This window comes from Triticum aestivum, chromosome 4A (assembly GCF_018294505.1).
Source record: "Triticum aestivum cultivar Chinese Spring chromosome 4A, IWGSC CS RefSeq v2.1, whole genome shotgun sequence".
In the NCBI taxonomy this organism is placed as follows: domain Eukaryota; kingdom Viridiplantae; phylum Streptophyta; class Magnoliopsida; order Poales; family Poaceae; genus Triticum; species Triticum aestivum.
The window spans coordinates 618,865,233-618,890,838 of NC_057803.1; the positions used below are offsets into that span (position 1 = coordinate 618,865,233).

General features: G+C 44.8%; 2 pseudogenes; both read left to right on the top strand.

Moving 5' to 3' along the window:
• The first annotated feature begins 246 nt into the window (after positions 1 to 246).
• LOC123084086 (arginine decarboxylase-like) lies at positions 247 to 928 on the top strand (annotated as a pseudogene).
• A 17,463-nt stretch (positions 929 to 18,391) lies between these two features.
• LOC123084087 (arginine decarboxylase-like) lies at positions 18,392 to 19,052 on the top strand (annotated as a pseudogene).
• The last annotated feature ends 6,554 nt before the right edge of the window (positions 19,053 to 25,606 follow it).

Below are 25,606 nucleotides of genomic sequence, written 5' to 3' on the forward strand. Positions count from 1 at the left end.
AGCTCCTCCCGTTCTCCGCTCACCGCGCGCGCCTCGCTCTCTACGCACGCTAGCCTACTCTTCTGCACCTCCTCCTTGCCTTCCTCGATCCGCAAAGGTGTTAGTCTCAGCGCCTTCTACCCCAGTGCCCACAACCTGTTTGTCGAATTGCTTGCTATAGTCCGCCTGGCCAACACAACACTAGTTTTGTGGCCGCAAGCGCTTCTGGACGCTGCTATGGTTTGAATTGGGCATGACCATGAACGCATGAGCTTCCCAATATGGTTTTTGGCCCCTCTGGTTCAGGCACCGGAATCAACTGCAGCCGAAGACGTGTCGTGCTTTCACTTCCCTGGACACAACCAAGGGAAAGCTGTTCCGTCTTCGTTGTCGAACCTTATTGGTGCGGGGGCATTTTTGTATGACTTGCCCGAGCTACCTGAGCTAGATGACCTCTTCTACCCCTAAGGGTGTGATTTTGGATGCTCAGAACCGGGCAGCTCAACTGTTTGGATCATCTAAGATGTGGTTCCTAGTCAACGGGAGTACCTGTGGAATCCAGGCTGCCATGATGGGCACCTGCTGCCCCGGTGACTACATCGTTGTTCCTCGAAACTGTCACATTTCAGTGTTGTGCCTAAGTATATAGTACCCGAGTACAGTTCTATGTGGGACATTGCTGGTGGTGTTACGCAATCGCAGGTAGATAGAGCACTGAAGGAGCTCGAGAAGGATGGGAAAGAAAGTAGGTGCTGTTCTTATTACTTCACCGACCTACCACGACATATGCAGCAATGTACAAGGTATCGTCGATGTTTGCCATCCCTTACACATTCTGGCTTTAGAAACAAAAAGATCAGCTGATGGTAATCACAGGAGTATCAGTCCTGGACTTGCCCATGCTTCGCTTCCCGACTTCCCTGCCATTTATCCTTTGCGTCCTTTTTGAAAAAAATTATCCTTTGCGTATCACACTAAGTGCTTTCAGATCTACATTTATCTAGATACGAAGCAGACAACATTTTGGGAAGAGCCTCAAATTGTATCTCAGCTTGTTGGAAACACTGCGGGGACAATTGCAGTTAACTTAGGGACAAGAAGGCAAGATGTTCAAAAGCTTGTACAGTGTGCGAAGCATCTGTCAGAAAAATATTTCCTCAATGAACGATTACGGTTGCAAGCAAAGTTTTACAAAAAATTTATTGTGTTTCATTTATGAAACGGTTATCTACTATGAGTATTTGTATTGACAACCTTTTTTTGTCCGGAACAAACACAGAATATAGAATACCAAAATTTTGTTCAAAAGGTTAAGCGAAAGTTCTGCTACAAGTAAAGTTTGCTACAAGTTATTCGCAAGAAAAAAAGTTCGCTACAAGTTAAAATAGATAGGATTTCTATATGAGTATCTGCAAGTGCAAATTCAAAGAAATAATGTCTGAGCCCAGGTTCGAACTGGGGACCTTTTGTGTGTGAGACTAACGTGAGCATCTACAGCCGAGCCCTCCAAACCTGCCTCATACGCCCGGTCGGGTCGCCCGGTCATGATTTTCTGACCCAAACGGCCCCTCGGGCCTCAAACGCTCGGACTGACCGGCAGCCCACATATCCAGCCCAAATATGAGTCGGATATGGGGGCGTCCGGGCACGCCCGTCACGTAAGACTGACGAAGGGGTCTCACATGGACTCACCCGGAAACCCAGCGGTCTGACGGGCGCCTCCTTCGCCGTCGTGGTGTGAACGCCTCATGGCACCGCTCCGACTCGCCGCCTAAGAGCAAATCTGCCTATTTAACCCGGTCGGGTTCCCGCAACCATAGTACATCCACCTCCCCCCTCTCTGTGTCGCCATTCCAAGACCATCCACTTCATTTCTCTCCCGCTCCGGTGCTCTGCCCACGCTCCGGCGCTCTGCCATGGTCCATAGGAAGATCACCTACTACGCAATGCTCACGCCGGACCGCCGCTACGAGATCCAATAGGAGTTTCGGGTGAGACAAGCTACGCACGCCGCCCGCATTGCTGTCGGGCTGCCTCCGGACTTGCCGGAGCCACAGGAGGAGGAGGAGCGGGGGAAGAGGAGGAGAAGGAGCTGGCTCCGGTGAAGGTGGAGCAGCCGGAGTAGCAGCTGTTGGGCTTCAACATGGAGAAGGTTGAGGCGGAGTTCGTTGTCTCCTAGTGATTGACAGAATTCTCTAGTCACCATCACCAAGTTAGTAGAACTTTGTGATGAACTACAGTATGCAAGGGATGACAAAAACGATTCCCGAGCTCTTCGTGATGTTGAAATCGACGAAGATAGAAATCAAGAAAGAGCATCAAGTGTTGATGGTTGACAAGATCACTAGTTTCAAGAAAAGGGCAAAGGGAAAGAAAGGGAAACTTGAAGAAGAATGACAAGCAAGTTGTCACTCCCGCGAAGAAGCCCAAAACTGGATCAAAGCCTAAAACTGAATGATTATACTGCAAAGGAAATGGTCACTGGAAGTGGAAATGCCCGGAGTATTTGGCGGATAAGAAATAGTTCAATTTCAGTATCATTACAAATCAAACAAATAGTTTATCGTTCAGTACAACAAATAATGCAATAAACACAACAAATAGTTCATGAACAATACAATGTCGAATGCAGAAATCATCATGCTCTTTGTCGTCCATGTCATGCCCACCACTCTTCAATCAGATCATTCTGAAGTTCATTGTGAGTTGCGGGACGCCGAATGGCATGATAGGAGGCAATAAAACGGGCTACCCTTTCAGCCCTCTGTCGCACTTGCACGGGATGTCCCAAGAGCTCATACTATGAGTAGTCTAAATCTTGGCCACGCTCATTCTCGATGATCATGTTGTGCATGATGTACCAAAGCATTTTTTGATCCCAAAATCTAGACGGTCCTCTCACAATAGCAAATTGGGCTTGCAAAATCCCAAATGCTCTCTCACATCTTTTCTAGCCGCCGCATGAGCATTGTGGAAATCAAGATTTTTCTTACCTCCTGGCTTTTTCAACGGCTTCACGAAGGTTTGCCACTTTGGATAGATGTCATCCACTAGATAATAGCCATAGTTGTATGTACGGCCATTTGCTATAAACTGCACCGGTGGCAACTCATCGTTTGCAATGTTATTCATCACTGGTGACCGGTTGACAACATTGATGTTATTCAAAGATCCATGCATTCCAAAGAATGCATGCCAAATCCAAGTCTCTTGATCGGCCACCGCTTCAAGGATTATAGTGGAACCCTTTTTTTGGCCGTGGAATTGCCCATGCCATGCCTTTGGACAATTCTTCCAACTCAATGCATGCAATCTATTGAGCCAAGCATGCCAGAAAAGCCGCGTGCTTTGTTCATCGCCAATAGCCTTGCGGCGTCTTCAGCAGTGGGAGGTCTCAAATACTCCTCGCCAAACACTTGCACAATTCCCACTGCAAAGCGCTTGACACACATGATGGCTTGGCTCTCACCCATAGCCAAGTGATCATCAACTAGATCAGCCGAGATACCGTATGCCAACATACGCAAAGCGACTGTCACCTTCAGAAAGGTGCTATGCCCGAGCTCTCCGGCGGCATTCCTCCTTTGCTGGAAAAACTGGTCATGGCTCGCTAGTTTCTCTGCAAAGCGCCTAAACAAGTCGGTGCTCATCCTAAACCGGTGACGAAAATACGAATCCGGGTATGTGGGATTCTCCACGAAATAGTTCTTCATCAATCTGTTATGGGCATCAATCCTATCTCTCCAAATTTTCTCCCGACCCATAACCGAACCACCGTGCCTCGGTTTTTTATTGATATGCATAGCTAGGATCATTGCAAGATCCTCCTCCTCTTCCATATCAAATTCTTCTTCGGAAGAATCATACGACGAACTCATCTACAATGTTCAATACTATACTATAAAAACTACAATTCAAAACATGCACCAAATTCATGAAGTTTGAGCAATACATACATTGTAGGTGTTTTGTCGAACACCTTGCGGGCGCGGCAAGGCAGCGAGCGCTCGGGCGCTGTTCCTCGGACGACGGAGGCACGCGAGCGCCGGCGGGAGTAGGAGGGGATGGGGCGGAAGCGCGGCAGCGCTGGGATAGGCCGGGGAAGCGGATGAACGGTCGCCGGGGGGCGCGGGCGGCGGCGGCGGCGCGGCCGGATGGGGGTGGAAGTGGGAGAGGAAGTGCGAGAGCGAGCGCTCGAGTGTGCCGCGCGCTGTAGCGGGCGCCCGAAATACACCGCGCGGGACAGTGTTTCCGACAGCGCACCCAACTCATTATAGCGCGCGCGCCGTTTTTGCGCGCCCGCTGGAGCGACCCGCCGCGTTGCGCGCGCGCTAAAACGGACTAATTTTCGGCGCGGCGCTAGTATAGCGCGACTGTTGGAGATGCTCTTAGGGTGTTATCTTTTGTTTATCTTTTTTTCGTTTTTCATTTCCTGTTTTTCTCCTTTGGGCTTTCACTAGTTTTTTTTCTTTCAGTTTCTCCTTTTCTCTTGGGATTTTTCTTTGGCAATGTCAAGTTTACACATAGTTACTACAACGGAGAGTGCAAATACGTTACACACGGGATTACACTCCACAGTGGGAGTACAAATGAATTACACTGAGGCTGCGCTTGGATGCGATGTAATCAAATACAGGCGTATTTAGTTTACACGTGTATCTTAGGGGCCACCAGTAGATTTTCAGCCGGAATCAAAATGATGGGCGGAGATCTGTATCTTTTCTACAGGTGTATTTGAGATGAAACAACATTCCAAACAAAGCCTGAGGAGTCAGGTTGCACGGCCGCACAGGAAGACAGGAAGAACATGTTTACTACCGTCCACAATACAAGTTGACTCGGGAAAAAGAAAGTCATTGAAATCTTTTTTTTTCCGACAATCTCAAGTTTATACATAATTACTACAACTAAGAGTACAAATATGTGACACACGGGATTACACTCCACATTGGTAGTAAATATACATTACACTGAGGAGTCAGGTTGCACGGCTGCACAGGAAGACATGAAGAACATGTTTACTACCGTCCGAAATACAAGTTGATTCGGGAAAAAGAAATTCATCAAAATATATTACCATGGTACCTTGTTTTGAAGATACCGACGCAGGGAACATAACGGTTCATCATTTGAACGCTCAGATCACACGATATTCTAGTTTGAAATCTATATCTTGCAAAAAAAAATCATCAGCCTCTCATCATGATCCATGGCAAAAATCCACGAAAACTCTCGGTTAACAACCAAAACTGTTGCATCACATGTCACCAACCAAAACTGTTGGAGATCAAATGCCTGTGCGTTGCTACGGGCTACAATGCATATACATGAACCAAATAAATAATTAATGTTCTCCAAGGTTGACACTTATTTCTCCCTCATACGTCTGGGCGTGTTCGGACATCAAACGAGCGTCCATTGGGCTCTTGAAAATCCAACCGTCTAAACAGTTTGGCTAGCCCCAAATCCAACACATTGTGGGGAGAAATGTGGTTGTCCGGACTACCCAACATGTTATATCCAATACACGGCCCCGCCCCCCGATGCACCCCTCCTATTTTGTCCTCTCTTTAAAACCGGATGACGCGCACCTCACCTTCGCCATGTCGCCCTCTCCCCTTCACACCGAACTTCCCCACGGACCGCCAAGGAGGAGTCCCCCGTCAACTGCCTTGATCCCCCCCCCCCCTGTTTGTGTCGATCCACCACCGCCATCAAGCTGGTCAAGGCATGCGCCGCCCATGACGCCCCTGAGCTAAGAAGGCGGATCCGATGTCTCTTGAGCCATTGTCACGTTGTAACATATACAGTTGAACGATGTGCATTACTACGAAACAACAACATGATGTTCATTGCTGGGCATGCAATTGATACACCACCGTGTTAATTATTAACTCTTGAAGCAAGCAACCAATGCATTTACCCTTCTATATTAACCCAAAAATTGTACAACTTGATGAAAAAAAATGAACCGCTTGCTCATGCAATTTGTTGTAAAGCCATCTCTACTGAAATCCACATTATCCAAAGTAGTAAACTTATTCCACTAATACAATCGTACCACGGGCATCAATTTACAAGTCATTCCTAGTATAGATCATGTATGACATACCAAATAAGGAGGTAGTGGCATTGTTGTAAACCATCATAAAGGCATATCCATTGTTCCTTAGTTTGTATGATTGTCCCAATGGGTGTTAGATTAGACCGTCATTGATCTAGTTGCAGCCTATAAATATGTAAATGTCCTTTCATCAATAATCATCCTTGATAAAATGAAGGGACAGACACATGTCTTTCAGTATTGTAGCATCTCAAATTTCTCTGAAATAATTAGTCTACTAAAAGAAGAAAACAAAATCCACAACAGTACCACACTATCACTGCCATAATCCAATAAAAGACCATCTACTAATGTGCTCAACAAGGGCAACACCCAATGGAAATCAACATTGTGCCCTTCATGTTCAACTTCAAGGTTTCAACCAATATGATTCCCCTTGCTGCAAGCAACAAACTTTAGTTCCCAAACCAACAAATCACAATCCAGCAATAACCAGATCCAGAAAATCATATCTCACCATGAAACTGAATCCCCAAACAATAATCAACCGAATGGACTTGTGCCTCGGCTTAAGGGTGGATCCGAACAACCCATGTCCGATCATTGGCTTAGGCACACTCTATAGTTGCAATAGGTTAATACATCTATCTGTTAATTGTAACCTGTAACAATACCTAGTAAGTGTTTGCATAGGTTAAATCAAAAGCAGATAAGGGGGTGCAAACTGTCACGAGCTTTCCATTGAAATTTTTGTCATGAGAGATCATTAAACTGAGCTGCTATTGATAAGTGTTGACCTGTCATTGGGTTTTGGTTGCCATACAAATTTATTTGAATGAAAAGTAAAACAGCCATAGTGATAGCTCCAGCCAACAACCAAAAATGTAGTCTCACAGGATATAAATGTAGTCGCAGGGTGCAGTACACCCAAAACCAGCTCTAGAAAGAAAGCGCAATGGTTATCACGTGTCGGTCTTTGGTGGTGAACGAAATTTCTTCCTAACTGTAGCAATCAGTGACTCACATATAAAAAATTGATAGACTCCCTACAACCTGCTACACATGATTTGGTATTGTGGCTACTCTCAAAGTTCACATCATTCACAAAATGGACCAAATTATGTTACCACCATGCTACACGAATTGAAGGCAATGAATTAATTAAAGCAACAGTTAGGCATTTGACAATCATGAAAATGACACGATAACAATAGGGCTAGTGATCAGAAAATGACTCGATGAGCTATATGGATGTTCACTGGTAGCCTTGAGCTTGACATCATGTCAGTTAAAGTGGGGGTCATCATTGGGCAAGCTATAGAAACCCCTGCTACTAATAATGAAAACATAAAACACACGACAAAAACTGTCGTTGAATGAGATGTACTTTAACTTGTCCTATCCAAATTAATTGCCATGTGCAGATAACAAGTGAAATAAAATATTATGTGTGTTTCGTATATACTTAAAGCTGGGGAAATCATCTACAACTTATTCAGAAATGACAGATGTTTATGCCTTTATGCAACTGAAACGTACCAATTTGAAACTAAATAAATCAGTGTTAACACTGCAAACCTAGATGTTTAATAAATTACTACAAACCTAAATGTTGAATAAACCTGGATAATGGTAAATAGCCTTGCAGATTATCTACTTCAATTGATGGTTATGCTGCATCCATCACCATATGAATAGATTTAGTGTTGGACAATGAAACAAAACTGTCAGTATGAGAATATCCAGAAACACAATTGCTAGTATTAGAAATCAATTGCTTCATCGACCAATCATCATATCCATGTCTAGAACATGGAAAAACAGCCACGTATAGAATATGAAAATGGCATACACATAGCAATTGCTTTGACAAAATCTGCTTAATAACTACAGCAGTAAAAGTATGAGAACTCACTGTAAAGCCTTATCAAACTCCGGAAGTAGTCAAGTTCTTTGACTTTCAATAGCTAGAGTCGCACATGAGGCACCCTCAAGATTTTTTATGCTGGCCCAATGAACGACACACTTGGTAGTGTCCCGGTGATTTATCTGGGCGGCAATTTATCTACGAGCTGCACGACATCCCCAAGTTGTTCTTCGATCTGTTGCGGCTAGAGATCCCGGTGGACATTGGCGTTGCCGCCGCCATCGCCGCCTCCCACCAACGCAGATCCGCGAACTCAACGCACCACGCCCTCGCCCTAGGTTGCAGCCTCCATGCCCATTGAAGTCCTGCCAGTCCTCACAACATTGGCGGTGTGAACTGAAGAGCTTCCAGTCCTCACAACATCAACGGCGTGAACTGAAGAGCGGTGGCAGACGAAGCTTCACTCACTCTTGCGTGGACGATGTTTGAGATCAGAGGAATAAAAATATTCAGAGGACTAACACTCCATGAGAGAGCAAATAATTGGAGTTGAACATGCCTTGGACTTCGGCTCTCCTTTCCTTGTTTTCTTTTGATTTCATTAAATTTGACTACATACCCGATACTACAATTGTACAACATATTATTATTATTATTATTATTATTATTATTATTATTATTATTATTATTATTATTATTATTATTATTATTTTACAGCATAAAAAGAAACTAAATCAAGACCTTGAAGAATCCTAAAAATATATATCTAAATGTCAATGTGATGTTCCCAAATCCTTGACAAAGCTATGAACGAACCAGATGTTGATTCTAAAGCTGCAACTTGTATGCACAATCCTTCATATATATGTGTGTGATAAGAAAAAACTTATCATTGAGCATCTTTGCGCCAATGAATATATACCAGAATCAGCTTTTTTAGCTAATCCAAGCTAGAAAATAGATATTGGAGGGGGGGGGGGGGGGAACAGAGGCTGCTCACTTGCTATGTAACATATAAGCTAGAAGCCATGATACGGCAGTTTTGTGATCAACAATTCGAGGTATGAACCTCTTCTACTATTGAGTGTCAATTCGAGAAACAAAGTCCCATATGTCCTCTTATTACTACGTAGCAGTAAGTGTTGAATTAAGAAGCAATATGTCATATTGTGCAGCTAGAGGAAAGAAGCAAATCAGTCATGAAAATTGACTAACAGTAGTCTTCGTGAGGGCATCCAACTCTAGATGCTAGCAAGACTTCCTCATGAACTCTTCAAGCTTCAAGGTAGACACCATCGCATTTCCGCACGTCAGGTACGACAAAGTCATCTCCTGCACGGGGTAGACACCAAAGTAAATCTCAAGTCCTACCAAGTTGAGGTGGTGGTACAGAAAAAGGGGAGCCATGTGGACAGCGGAAGAGACTGGTAAAGAGATTTGATATTTGATGCATGCTCATGGAAATACTACATCGCCAACACGATCTTCAGTGGCCTACTGTCTACACCAGTGTCAGTGTCGGCCGCACGGACGACGGCCGTCGTGTGCTCCCTACGCCAGTGTTAGTCACATCTTATCTATCTTATTATTGGTTCTGTTTCTTTTGCATTTCCATCGGAATCATGCTATCCAATTAACTATTATTCCAGGTTCTATTTCATTTGCATTTCCGTCGGAACCATGCTATCCAATTAACTAATATTTCAGATTCTGTTTCTGTTGCATTTTCATCAGAATAATGCTTTCCAATTAACTGTAGTAGGCTCATAGCAACTGAGAGACCCACAAAATTTACATTACCTATCACATTAAGGAAAACATACTTACATGACATGTATTAAGCTAGAAATTTATACTAATTGGCCGATCATTTATGGATCGGCTCTGACTAAAATTAAATTCCTGTCGAAAATATGTGACCGTATGTTTTCAACCATGAGGCAAGATTCTTGCATAGAGAATCAAGGAACAAATAATGAGGATCGCCCATGAAGAGGTAGCAAAGAAGACCATGCCAAAAACAAATTCTTGAAACACCCAGTTGTAGACTACAGGTAGGAGCCAAAATAAAACATACTTCTACATTCTTACACCATGCAAGCAAGTATTGAGATTAAGTCTCTACTATTAAGTTGGAAGTTGTAAATATATAAAACACGTAGATGAAGATGGTTTAAGAGAAAGAAGGTACCTGACTAAAGAATTCGGCACAAAATAATCCAATACGGTGAAATGTATACAATGATCTACTCTCATCATACTAGAACAATGAATCCCATGCCATACCTGCTGATATATTATGACTTTAACCAGCACAATGAATCCCATCAACAAACATAACTATCCAAACTTGCATGCTCCTCTACTAATATGCTAGAAATGAGACACTCAACGATAAACATTTAGGAAGACTACTATAAAGACAAATGTAAATTATGGTAAACACCATGTACTTATCTATGCAGGGGGGGTGCCAGATCGCAAATGGCTAAGGGAGAGGTAAGATTTGGATTTACCGCATCCCAATAATTATGTAGATCATTCACCCCATATCTTCCGAGATGCCCTCCTATATTTACACGAGGCTTGGGATTTGCAGCTTCTCAGTACAACAAAGAATAGTACATATTGATTAGATTACGATGATTTATTTTTGTACAAAACATGCTATGTCTCCATGGATCAGAAGTTTAGAACATGGCAATGTCCATAAACCGTAACTAAAACCTGAAGTTGTACTTCAGTACATATTGATGTGTACTGAAGTCTGAAGTATCAGCCTAAAAGGAGAAATATGTGCCAACTCTCCCTGAAATGAAATTGCACTTAAGCTACGTCTGCAAATGGAGTTCACAAAACCTGCAAAAGGGGATAAGGAACCAAATGAAATCCTAACTGATTGAATCTCAAAATCGAACAGTAAGATGATTCATGGTCGATCACGACATACTGATGGCCGGCGGCGGCGACGAGGTGACCGAGGAGCCGGTTGTGTAGGGCGGTGAGGGAGGGTGGCGGCCACAAATATGCGGCATCCGCAGCTGGATGCATCGGCCATGGCTTCCTCAAGCTCATGGAGACAGACCTGTACCTCAAGGTCGGCGGCGAGGGCGTCTTCTCAGGACTCCCTGGACGCCTTGCCTCTTCTGCAAGGGATGCAACACAAGGAGGGTCTCGGGGTTGTTCCATCATCGGCCATGGTAACTGCTGGGCGTGCGGCCGTGCATGCCGACCAGGAGGCGGCGGCTTCAGCGCATCAGTGTTGGAGCAGGAGTCGGCGAAGGGAGTGAGGATTCTGGGGAGGGTGGAGTGTAAGCAGTACAGAACAGGCGATCGTGAGGACCAAGTAGTCGGGCGATACAAAGCAGAGTTAAACACATGTGTGTTGGGCTAGGCAAGAGTAGGTGCGTGTGTGTGCCGTGGGCCTTGTAACGAGTTCGCATTATATAAGCCGGCGTGTGCGTTGGGCAAAGACAGGTTTTGAAAATAGAGAATATTCTGAATCTATCCTATCTTATCTCTTCCTGTCCACCGCTCGTCTCTAAGCTCTGTCCCTCTTCTTCTGCTATCTCTCTCTCTGATCATCGTCGTCAACTCCGACCGCCGTAGGGCCGTGACAGTTGGTATCAGAGCCATCACTCTGGCGGGCCTGTGGGGGCAACGTCTCGCCGCGCCGCCGCGCTGCAATTTTTTTCCCTGAGTCGTACCCGGCAAATCCGAGGCGACGGTAGCGGATCACCCTAGGGTTCGATCTGCGTAATTCCCGACCTGAGGTGGGTTGATTTGGAGGAAAACCGGCGACCACGACGACATTCAAGCCCAATCTGCAGTCGCGCTTTTTGGCGGACGAGATGGAAGCGTTCCAGGAGCGGATGCTGCAGGAGTTCGCCGCGTTGCGGGCAGCGCAGAACAAGCTGGACGCAGTCGATGGGATCCGCGCTCAGCTGGAGGCTCTCGACGCCAAGCTATCGGAGCAAACAGCGCTGCTGGACCAGGTACAAGTCAAGGTTAATCTATCATGTGATACGTTGGGGCAGGTGCAGCAGAACCAGAGTCATGCCGTTCAGATGCACAAGCGGCAGGATACTACGGAGGCGTTGTCTCCAACCGCATCAGAGGTCTCCGACGGCATTCTGGGGGCAGGGCCGAAGTTACCTGGGCGTCCACCGCCTCGTCCTATTCAGGTGACTGACACCACGCCTGAGCTTCAACAACCCGGGGCTCCGATCTGTGACGAGAGCTCCAACAAGCGGCAATGGATGCCGAAAATGGATTTCCCGCGATTTGATGGTACCGAGGTCCGGATCTGGTTGGACAAGTGTGAGGCCTTTTTCAGATTGTATAACATTCCGGACAGCTTCAAAGTTACTTCTGCTTCTCTGTATCTATCAAACAACGCAGCTCATTGGTACCAGGCGTTCAAATAGACAGGTGCAGTTCACACATGGGAACAGTTTTGTGCTGCGGTGCTGTTGGAGTTTGATGTGGATGTATAATGACTCAAGATGAAAGAGCTGATGATGCTGAAGCAGTTGGGCATAGTGGATGAGTATAAGCAGCAGTTTCTCCAATTGCTCTATACAGTAAGGCTCTATGAGCCAACACTAAGTGAGACATTTCTAGTGACAAGGTTTATTATGGGCTTGAAGGATGAGTTGCGCTCTACAGTGGAGTTTCAAATACCTTACTCCATACAAGTGGCGGCTCAATATGCTGCTGTACAAGAAGGTTTAGTGCTGCAACAGAAGAGCTACAAGCCAAGTTTCCCCAAGCCTGCTTACACTAAGACTAACAACAAACCTGGGTTGGCAACAGGGGAGCTGTCGAAAGCAAAGCAGTTGAAAGAATATAGACGTGCAAATGTTCTATGTTACAAGTGTGGGGACAAGTTTGTGCCAGGGCATGTGTGTCATCAGCCAGTAGCAGAGAAAGCCCAGTTAAAAGCTGCTGAAGTTGTAGATCCCCATGAGATAATCTCTGATGCAGTACTGGATGCACTAATTACAGGAGAAACTGAGGAATGTGCTACTGTGTCAGCTACAGCTCTGTCTGGGGCTGCTCATCCCAAGACAATCCAACTCAGAGCTCTAGTGGGAAATAAAGTGGTCCTGATTCTTGTAGATTCAGGCTGCACACACACATTTGTGGATCAGTCCTTATTGAGCAAAATTGTTGTCACTCCAGAGAAATTAGAAAGACCAATGCCTGTAAAAGTAGCAAATGGACATATAATAAATTGTGTGGAAAAAGTACCTAAACTAACCTGGTGGATTCAGGGACACAGCTTCTGTAGTTCTATGCAAGTATTACCCCTAGGAGGCCATATTATCATCTTGGGAATGGATTGGTTAGAACAATGGGGAGTGATGAAGTGTCACTGGGCTGACAAGTGGATTCAGTTTCAATACCAAGGTCAAGAAGTTAAATTGCAAGGGGTATTGCCAGTAAAACAAGATCACATTGAGGAAGTTTCGGCAGATCAACTGGCCAAGTGGGAAAAAGGGAATGAGGTGTGGGCAACTTCTCTGCTCAACAGGATTGTAATGGCACCTGTGTTGGAAACACCACCAGCTGTGCAACACGTGTTAGACAGGAACAAGGAAGTGTTCAGAGATCCAAAAACTTTACCTCCCCACAGAGCTTTTGATCACTCTATCAATTTACTCCCTGATACAGTGCCTGTTAACTGTAGACCTTATAGATACTCACCTCTCCAGAAGGATGAGATAGAGAAACAAGTAAAGGAAATGTTGGATGCTGGTTTAATCACTCCTAGTATGAGCCCTTTTGCTGCTCCTGTGTTGTTGGTCAAAAAGAAAGATGGTACATGGAGGTTCTGTGTAGACTACAGAAAGCTCAATGATGTAACTGTTAAGAATAAGTTTCCTATGCCAGTTATTGATGAGATACTGGATGAATTAGGAGGAAGAACATGGTTTTCCAAATTGGATCTAAAAGCTGGTTACCATTAGATAAGAATGAAAGAAGAAGATGAGTTCAAAACAGCTTTCAAGACACACCATGGACAATTTCAATTCAGGGTGATGCCCTTTGGTCTAGCTACTGCACCAGGTACATTCCAATGTGTGATGAATTTCCTGTTTGCAGGACCTAACAGGAAGTTTGTGCGGGTATTCATGGATGATATTTTGATATTTAGTTTCACATTGGAAGAGCACTTGGAACACCTGCAGTCTGTTTTTGATATACTCAAAGAAAATCAGTTATGTGTCAAGGAGTCTAAATGTGTGTTTGCTCAGAATTCTCTGGAATATTTGGGACATATCATTTCTGACCAAGGGGTAGCAACAGATCCTGTAAAAACTGAGGCAATGCTGAAGTGGCCTGTGCCAACTAATGTTACTGAGTTGAGAGGATTTTTGGGCTTGACAGGATATTACAGGAAGTTTGTAAGAAATTATGGCATGCTGGCCAGACCTCTCACTAGCTTGCTCAAGAAGCAATCATTTGTATGGATAGAGGCAGCCCAACAAGCTTTCCAGCTGCTCAAACAAGCTATGGTCAACACACCAGTATTAGCTCTGCCTGATTTCAACAAGACATTCACTGTGGAAATAGATGCTTGCAACACAGGAGTAGGGGCAGTGCTGTCACAAGAGGACCATCCAGTGGCCTTTTACAGCAAAGCACTGGGAGTCAACAATCAAAAAAAGTCCATATATGAAAAGGAATTCTTGGCAATTATGATGGCAATTGACAGGTGGAGATCTTACTTATCTAGAGCCCCTTTTGTGATCAAAACTGACCACCAGAGTTAGTGCCACTTGGGAGATCAAAATTTGACTTCAGATTTGCAAAGAAAAGTAATGACCAAGTTAGTGGGATTGCAGTTTACTATCCAGTACAAGAAAGGGGTTGAAAATTCAGCTGTTGATGCTCTGTCTAGAGTGGCCCATCTGTTACAAGTACAACATGTGTCCACAAGTAAACCAGTATGAGTGCAAGAAATATTGAATTCATATTCAGTGGATCCTGTAGCTTCTACAATACTGCAAAAGTTGGCAGTAGACCCAAAAGCTTGCCCTGGATTTCAGTTGCATGAGGGTTTGATTAAACAAGACCACAGGATTTGGGTGGGTGCTAACACAGGTCTTCAAACTAAGTTGATACAAGATTTTCACTCCAGCCCTGTAGGGGGACACTCTGGCATCCTGTCAACATATCACAGAGTGAAGCAACTATTCTGTTGGCAGGGATTGAAGGAAGCTGTAGAGAACTTTGTGAAACAATGTGCCACTTGTCAACAAGACAAACATGAATTATGCAAAAAACCTGGTTTACTGCAGCCTCTTCCAGTACCTGACAGCCCATGGCAAGAAATCAGTATGGATTTCATTGAAGGTGTACCCAAGTCAGAAGGGTACAGTGCAATATTAGTAGTGGTTGATCGCTTCACTAAAGTAAGTCATTTCCTTCCTCTAAAGCATCCACTCACGGCTGCTTCTGTGGCCAAGGTTTTCCTGAACAACATAGTCAGACTGCATGGTTTGCCACTGGCTATAGTTTCGGACAGAGACAAGATCTTTACCAGTTCATTCTGGAAGGAGCTGTTTCGTGTATGGGGAACTGAGTTACAGATGAGCACGGCGTATCACCCACAAACGGATGGTCAAACGGAGCGCATAAACCAGTGTTTGGAAATGTATCTTCAATGCGCAGTACATGATTCTCCAAAGAAGTGGGCGGCGTGGTTGCCACAAGCAGAGTTTTGGTACAACACCTCATATCACTCCTCCTTGGGTTGTACATCGTATCAAGCTCTCAACGGACATGCCCCCAATATGGGCCAATTGTGGGGACATGCTACATCTCAAAACTCAGACGTACAAACCTGGCTGGCCTCTCACACTGAACATAACGCTGCTCTGAAGGAACATCTGTCGGGAGCTCAATACAAGTACAAACAGTTTGCAGATCAAAAACGGTCTGACAGAGAGTTTGCGGTGGGCGAAATGGTCTACTTAAGATTACAACCATATGCTCAATCTACTGTGGTAAATCGCCCATGTCACAAGCTAGCGCTCAAATACTTTGGCCCTTACAAAGTTCTGGACAAAGTGGGAAATGCAGCATATCGATTGGAGTTACCAAGAGGGAGCCAAGTACACCCGGTCTTCCATGTTTCACAGCTGAAGGGACACGTTCCAGATCACACCCCAGTGTTCACCTCTTTACCAGTACCTGTGGATCTTTCAGTGCCAGGTGTGGTGCCTGAGGAAATTCTTGATCGGCTGCTGGTCAAGAAGAAGAACACAGCACATTTACAGATCCTGGTGAAATGGGCGACGCTGCCTGCTGCATCAGCAACCTGGGAGGATTACGACATCCTCAAGTTGAAGTTTCCACGTGCACCAGTTTGGGTACAAGCTGGTTCTTCAGGGGAGGGTACTGTAAGCAGTACAGAACAGGCGATCGTGAGGACCAAGTAGTCGGGCGGGACAAAGCAGAGTTAAACAGCAGTGTGTTGGGCTTGGCAAGAGTAGGCGCGTGTGTGGGCCGTGGGCCTTGTAACGAGTTCGCATTATATAAGCGGGCGTGTGCGTTGGGCAACGACAGGTTTTGAAAATAGAGAATACTCTGAATCTATCATATCTTATCTCTTCCTGTCCACCGCTCGTCTCTAAGCTCTGTCCCTCTTCTTCTGCTATCTCTCTCTCTCTGATCATCGTCGTCAACTCCGACCGCCGTAGGGCCGTGACATGGAGCCGATCCACGGGTGGAGGAAGGAAGCGAGTCCTGTCGCCGGCGGCTGGTATGAGAAAACCAGACCCGGGGTCGGGGGTGATCCATGAGAATACCAAGGATTTCGAGCGAAAGCATGGCGGCGGCGTGCACGCGGGCACGAGACCTAACGCTCGCTTGGGACTTTTTTTTTAGATAACCCTCGCTCGGGACTCGGGACTCGGGAGCCTCAAAAAGGGTCGGCCGTTTGCTTTTCTTGCGGGGCTGCATCGTTGTTTGTTTTTTTGGTCGCTGCATCGCTGATTTGGTAAGAGAGAAAATCGGAAGCGCACACGAGGGAAGTTTCATGTTATCGTGCGCGAATAAACGTGAGACAGAACAAGCGATGCGAACGAGCAAACGAAACGAAGTACGGACTGAGACATTAGGAGTACAGATATTTCCACATAACTAAGACAAGAATACAAGGCTCGGCGTTCTGGGCAATGTTTCTGTATCTTTCTTTTGCGAGTACATAGAGTTATAGCTGGGCTTAGTTCGCTCGTGGAATGTTCCAAAATTTTCAACAGGTCAAGCTAATTTTGGCCGCGACATGATTATGTCAAGGGGGGCAAATCCTATTTGCCGCTTATCGCAACAAAAAAAATCTACGAATCACACAGATTCCGTCAGGCGAGCGACTAATTTGACTCGCCCATTTAGCTAGTCAGCGGGAAGATTTTGACTGTAAATTTTCCATGTTTTAGGAACCCTCTAGAATGTTTGTCTTACTTTCTCTTTCTTTTGTCAACCCATGTTTACCTTTTTCTTCGTATTTTTCCCATATTCTTTCCTTTTTTTTTCCTTTTTTTTTCAAAAAAAGGTTCTCAAATTCTAAAAAAATTGTGCACTTTTAATTCATGGTTTTTAATTAAATGCATTTAATTACTTGAATTGGAGAACATTTTATTGTATTCTAGAATGTTTTTAATTAGAGAACAATCTTTCAAATTGTGAGATTTGTTTTTTAAATGAGCACATTATGTACTCTAGAACATTTTATAATTTAAGAAAATATTTTTCAAAAAGCAATAATACTTGAAAACATTTTTTAAGTTCGCGAACATTTTATCTTAATTGTTTTATATGTAAGAGGTGTAACTGTCTATTGTTCTTTCAAAGCCAGCTAGGAAAACCCAAGGTGGGGAAGTTGTTGGATGCGGCGGCCGTGCCTGGGCGGTCTCGTGCGACCGGCAATGGGCGGTGGCGGCTAGGACTGCGAGAAGTGGGAACCGAGTGAGGAGGGGAGGCCGGCCATAAAGAGAACAAAGACGGGTGTCACGCACGTCCGCTTCTTATCCGCGCAGCAAAACCAACTCAAATTTTCCTAAAAAAACTCAAATTTGGGCCGACAGTGAGACGTCCCGTATACACTACATCACATTACCCTCCTCCCCCTGCACATCACTCTGCTTCGAGTTCGACCACGACTAGACAGTCGGCCATGCTTCTTCCTCCCAGCAGCAACAACACACCACCAGCTCCTCCCGTTCTCCGCTCACCGCGCGCGCCTCGCTCTCTACGCACGCTAGCCTACTCTTCTGCACCTCCTCCTTGCCTTCCTCGATCCGCAAAGGTGTTAGTCTCAGCGCCTTCTACCCCAGTGCCCACAACCTGTTTGTCGAATTGCTTGCTATAGTCCGCCTGGCCAACACAACACTAGTTTTGTGGCCGCAAGCGCTTCTGGACGCTGCTATGGTTTGAATTGGGCATGACCATGAACGCATGAGCTTCCCAATATGGTTTTTGCCCCTCTGGTTCAGGCACCGGAATCAACTGCAGCCGAAGACGTGTCGTGCTTTCACTTCCCTGGACACAACCAAGGGAAAGCTGTTCCGTCTTCGTTGTCGAACCTTATTGGTGCGGGGGCATTTTTGTATGACTTGCCCGAGCTACCTGAGCTAGATGACCTCTTCTACCCTAAGGGTGTGATTTTGGATGCTCAGAACCGGGCAGCTCAACTGTTTGGATCATCTAAGATGTGGTTCCTAGTCAACGGGAGTACCTGTGGAATCCAGGCTGCCATGATGGGCACCTGCTGCCCCGGTGACTACATCGTTGTTCCTCGAAACTGTCACATTTCAGTGTTGTGCCTAAGTATATAGTACCCGAGTACAGTTCTATGTGGGACATTGCTGGTGGTGTTACGCAATCGCAGGTAGATAGAGCACTGAAGAGCTCGAGAAGGATGGGAAGAAAGTAGGTGCTGTTCTTATTACTTCACCGACCTACCACGACATATGCAGCAATGTACAAGGTATCGTCGATGTTTGCCATCCCTTACACATTCTGGCTTTAGAAACAAAAGATCAGCTGATGGTAATCACAGGAGTATCAGTCCTGGACTTGCCATGCTTCGCTTCCGACTTCCCTGCCATTTATCCTTTGCGTCCTTTTTGAAAAAAAATTATCCTTTGCGTATCACACTAAGTGCTTCAGATCTACATTTATCTAGATACGAAGCAGACAACATTTTGGAAGAGCCTCAAATTGTATCTCAGCTTGTTGGAACACAGGCGGGGACAATTGCAGTTAACTTAGGGACAAGAAGGCAAGATGTTCAAAAGCTTGTACAGTGTGCGAAGCATCTGTCAGAAAAATATTTCCTCAATGAACGATTACGGTTGCAAGCAAAGTTTTACAAAAAATTTATTGTGTTTCATTTATGAAACGGTTATCTACTATGAGTTATTTGTATTTGACAACCTTTTTTTGTCCGGAACAAACACAGAATATTAGAATTACCAAAATTTTGTTCAAAAGGTTAAGCAAAGTTTGCTACAAGTTATTCGCAAGAAAAAAAGTTCGCTACAAGTTAAAATAGATAGGATTTCTATATGAGTATCTGCAAGTGCAAATTCAAAGAAATAATGTCTGAGCCCAGGTTCGAACTGGGGACCTTTTGTGTGTGAGACTAACGTGAGCATCTACAGCCGAGCCCTCCAAACCTGCCTCATACGCCCGGTCGGGTCGCCCGGTCATGATTTTCTGACCCAAACGGCCCCTCGGGCCTCAAACGCTCGGACTGACCGGCAGCCCACATATCCAGCCCAAATATGAGTCGGATATGGGGGCGTCCGGGCACGCCCGTCACGTAAGACTGACGAAGGGGTCTCACATGGACTCACCCGGAAACCCAGCGGTCTGACGGGCGCCTCCTTCGCCGTCGTGGTGTGAACGCCTCATGGCACCGCTCCGACTCGCCGCCTAAGAGCAAATCTGCCTATTTAACCCGGTCGGGTTCCCGCAACCATAGTACATCCACCTCCCCCCTCTCTGTGTCGCCATTCCAAGACCATCCACTTCATTTCTCTCCCGCTCCGGTGCTCTGCCCACGCTCCGGCGCTCTGCCATGGTCCATAGGAAGATCACCTACTACGCAATGCTCACGCCGGACCGCCGCTACGAGATCCAATAGGAGTTTCGGGTGAGACAAGCTACGCACGCCGCCCGCATTGCTGTCGGGCTGCCTCCGGACTTGCCGGAGCCACAGGAGGAGGAGGAGCGGGGGAAGAGGAGGAGAAGGAGCTGGCTCCGGTGAAGGTGGAGCAGCCGGAGTAGCAGCTGTTGGGCTTCAACATGGAGAAGGTTGAGGCGGAGTTCGTTGTCTCCTAGTGATTGACAGAATTCTCTAGTCACCATCACCAAGTTAGTAGAACTTTGTGATGAACTACAGTATGCAAGGGATGACGAAAACGATTCCCGAGCTCTTCGTGATGTTGAAATCGACGAAGATAGAAATCAAGAAAGAGCATCAAGTGTTGATGGTTGACAAGATCACTAGTTTCAAGAAAAGGGCAAAGGGAAAGAAAGGGAAACTTGAAGAAGAATGACAAGCAAGTTGTCACTCCCGCGAAGAAGCCCAAAACTGGATCAAAGCCTAAAACTGAATGATTATACTGCAAAGGAAATGGTCACTGGAAGTGGAAATGCCCGGAGTATTTGGCGGATAAGAAGGATGGCAAAAGTGAACAAAGGTATATTGGATATACATGATGTGTACTTTACTAGTGTTTATAGCAACCCCTCGGCATTTTGATACTGGTTCAGTTGCTAAGAGTAGTAACTCGAAACGGGAGTTGCAGAATAAACAGAAAATAGTAAAAAGGCGAGGTGACGATGTGTGTTGGAAGTAGCTCCATGATTGATATGATCATCATCGCACACTCCCTATACTTTCGGGATTAGTGTTGAAACTAAATAAGTATTATTTGGTGTTTGCGTTGAGCATGAATATGATTTGATCATGTTTATTGCAATACGGTTATTCATTTAAGTAAGAGAATAAATTGTTGTTCTGTTTACATGAATAAAACCTTATATGGTTACACACCCAATGAAAATGGTTCGTTGGATCTCGATCGTAGTGATACACATATTCATAATATTGAAACCAAAAGATGCAAAGTTAATATGATAGTGCAACTTATTTGTGGCACTGCAGTTTAGGTCATATTAGTGTAAAGCGCATGAAGAAACTCCATGCTGATGGGATTTTGGAATCACTTGATGCTTGTGAACCCTGCCTTATGGGCAAGATGACTAAAGACTCCGTTCTGCGAAACAATAGAGCGAGCAACTGACTTATTGGAAATAATACATACTGATGTATGCGATCCGATGAGTGTTGAGGCTCGCGGCAAGTATCATTATTTTCTGACCTTCACAGATAATTTGAGCAGATATGGGTATATCTACTTAATGAAACATAAGTCTGAAACGTTTGAAAAGTTCAAAGAATTTCAGAGTGAAGTTGAGAATCATCGTAACAAGAAAATAAAGTTTCTGCGATTTGATCGCGGAGACAAATATTTGACTTACGAGTTTGGCCTTCAGTTAAAATAATGTGGAATAGTTTCACAAACACATGCCACCTGGAACACCACAGCGTAATGGTGTGTCTGAACGTCATAACCGCACTTTATTGGATATGGTGTGATCTATGATGTATCTTACCAATTTACCACTATCGTTTTGGGGTCATGCATTAAAGACAGCTGCATTCACGTTAAAAAGGGGCACCATCTAAGTCCGTTGAGTTGACACCGTATGAACTATGGTTTAGCAGTAAACCTAAGTTGTCGTTTCTTAAAGCTTGGAGTTGCGATGCTTATATGAAAAGGTTTCAACCTGATAAGCTCAAACCCAAATCGAAAAAGTGCGTCTTCATAGAATACCCAAAGATAACTATTGGGTACACCTTCTATCACAGATCCGAAGGCAAGTTATTCATTGCTAAGAATGGATCCTTTCTAGAGAAGGAGTTTCTCTCGAAAGAAGTGAGTGGGAGGAAAGTAGAACTTGATGAGGTAACAGTACCAGCTCCCTTATTAGAAAGTAGTTCATCACAGAAATCAGTTCCAGTGATTACTACACCAATTAGTGAGGAAGTTAATGATGATGATCATGAAACTTCAGATCAAGTTGCTGCCAAACCTCGTAGGTCTTCCAGAGTAAGATCCGCACCAGAGTGGTACGGTAATCATGTTCTGGAAGTCATGTTACTAGACCATGGTGAACCTACGAACTATGAGGAAGCGATGATGAGCCCAGATTCCGCGAAATGGCTTGAGGCCATAAAATCTGAGATATGATCCATGTATGAGAACAAAGTATGGACTTTGATTGACTTGCTCGATGATCAGCAAGCCATGTTAAATAAATGGATCTTCAAGAGGAAGACGGACACTGATAGTAGTGTTACTATCTACTAAGCTCGACTTGTTGCGAAAGGTTTTCAACAAGTTCAAGGTATTGAATACGATGAGATTTTCTCACTCGTATCGAAGCTTAAGTCTGTCTGAATCATGTTAGCAATTGCCACATTTTATGAAATCTGACAAATGGATGTCAAAACTGCATTCCTTAATGGATTTATTAAAGAAGAGTTGTATATGATGCAACCAGAAAGTTTTTGTCAATCCTAAATATGCTAACAAAGTGTGCAAGCTCCAGCAATCCATCAATGGACTGGTGCAAGCATCTCGGAGTTGGAATATACGCTTTGATGAGTTGATCAAAGCATATGGTTTTATACGGACTTTTGGAAAGACCTGTATTTACAAGAAAGTGAGTGGGAGCACTACAACATTTCTGATAAGTATATGTGAATGGCATATTGTTGATCGGAAATAATGTAGAATTATTCTGCAAAGCATAAAGGAGTGTTTGAAAGGAGTTTTTCAAAGAAAGACCTCAGTGAAGCTGCTTACATATTAAGCATCAAGATCTATTGAGATAGATCAAGACGCTTGATAAGATTTTCAATGAGTACATACCTTGACAAGATTTTGAAATAGTTCAAAATGGAACAGTCAAAGAAAGAGTTCTTGCATGTGCTGCAAGGTGTGAAATTGAGTAAGACTCAAAGCCCGACCACGGCAGAAGATAGAAAGAGAATGAAAAGTCATTCCCTATGCCTCAGTCATAGGTTCTATAAAAGTATGCCATGCTATGGACCAGACTTATTGTATACTCTGCCCTGGTTTGGCAAGGGAGTACAATAGTGATCTAATAGTAGATCACTGGACAGCGGTCAAGAATATCCTTAGTGAGGACTAAGGAGATGTTTCTCGATTATGGAGGTGATAAAAGAGCTCGTCGTAAAAGTTACATCGGTGCAAACTTTTACACTGATCCAGATGACTCTAAGTTGCAATCTGGATACATATTGAAAGTGGGAGCAATTAGCTAGAGTAGCTCCGTGCAGAGCATTGTAGACATAGAATATTTGCAAAATACATACGGCTCTGTATGTGACAGACCCGTTGACTAATCTTCTCTCACGAGAAAACCATGATCATACCTTAGTACTCTTTGGGTGTTAATCACATAGCGATGTGAACTAGATTATTGACTCTAGTAAACCCTTTGGGTGTTGATCACATGACGATGTGAACTATGAGTGTTAATCATATACAGATATGAATATTGGTGTTAACTCACATGATGATGTGAACTAGATTATTGACTCTAGTGCAAGTGGGAGACTGAAAGAAATATGCCCTAGAGGCAATAATAAAGTTATTATTTATTTCCTTATATCATGATAAATGTTTATTATTCATGCTAGAATTGTATTAACCGGAAACGTAATACATGTGTGAATACATAGACAAACATAGTGTCACTAGTATGCCTCTACTTGACTAGCTCGTTTATCAAAGATGGTTATGTTTCCTAGCCATGGACAAAAGAGTTGTCATTTGATTAACGGGATCACATCATTAGGAGAATGATGTGATTGACTTGACCCATTCTGTTAGCTTAGCACTTGATCATTTAGTATGTTGCTATTGCTTTCTTCATGACTTATACATGTTCCTGTAACTATGAGATTATGCAACTCCCGTTTACCGGAGGAACACTTTGGGTGCTACCAAACGTCACAACGTAACTGGATGATTATAAAGGAGTACTACAGGTGTCTCCAAAGGTACATGTTGGGTTGGCGTATTTCGAGATTAGGTTTTGTCACTCCGATTGTCGGAGAGGTATCTCTGGGCCCTCTCGGTAATGCACGTCACATAAGCCTTGCAAGCATTGCAACTAATGAGTTAGTTGTGGGATGATGTACTAAGGAACGAGTAAAGAGACTTGCCGGTAACGAGATTGAACTAGGTATTGAGATACCGACGATCGAATCTCGGGCAACTAACATACCGATGACAAAGGGAACAAAGTATGTTGTTATGCGGTTTGACCGATAAAGATCTTCGTAGAATATGTAGGAGCCAATATGGGCATCCAGGTTCCGCTATTGGTTATTGACCAAAAATAGTTCTAGGTCATGTCTACATAGTTCTCGAACCCGTAGGGTCCGCACGCTTAAGGTTTCGATGACAGTTATATTATGAGTTTATGAGTTTTGATGTACCGAAGGTGTTCGGAGTCCCGGATGAGATCGGGGACATGACGAGGAGTCTCGAAATGGTCGAGACGTAAAGATCGATATATTGGACGACTATATTCGGAGTTCGGAAAGGTTCCGAGTGATTCGGGTATTTTTCGGAGTACCGGAGAGTTACGGGAATTCGCCGGGGAGTATATGGGCCTTATTGGGCCATACGGGAATAGAGGAGAGAGGCCAAAAGGAAGGAGGCCTGCGCCCCCCCTCTGGTCCGAATTGGACAAGGGGCGCAGCCCTCCTTTCCTTCTTCCTCTCCCCCTCTTTCCCCTTCTCCTACTCCAACAAGGGAGGTGGAATCCTACTAGGACTAGGGAGTCCTAGTAGGACTCCACACTTGGCGCGCCCCCTCCTAGGGCCGGCCTCCTCCCCCCCTTGCTCCTTTATATACGGGGGCAGGGGGCACCCCATGACACACAAGTTGATCTCCGGATCGTTCCTTAGCCGTGTGCGGTACCCCCCTCCACCATATTCCACCTCGGTCATATCGTCGCGGAGTTTAGGCGAAGCCCTACGCCGGAAGAACATCATCATCATCACCACGCCGTTGTGCTGACGGAACTCATCCCCGACGCCTTGCTAGATTGGAGCTCGGGGAACAGCATCGAGCTGAACGTGTGCTGAACATGGAGGTGCCGTACGTTCGGTACTTGGATCGTCGGATCGTGAAGACGTACGACTACATCAACTGCGTTGTCATAACGCTTCCGCTTACGGTCTACGAGGGTACGTGGACAACACTCTCCCCTCTCGTTGCTATGCATCACCATGATCTTGCGTGTGCGTAGGATTTTTTTTTTGAAATTACTATGTTCCCCAACACCATGCACGTGCTGCTCCGGGCCTCTGGCGTCCGGTACCGAACAGGGGAATCTAGATGTGATGCAATACAATTCATGTCGACCCATATCATGCACCCTTAGCCAACCAGGCCGACAACATGCACCGCTAGCCACCTCGATCTAGACCATGCGGTAGTGTTCACGATGGGCAAAGATGCTCAGTTGGACATGTTTGCTGGCACTAGTGCATGATGCCCAATCTCGTT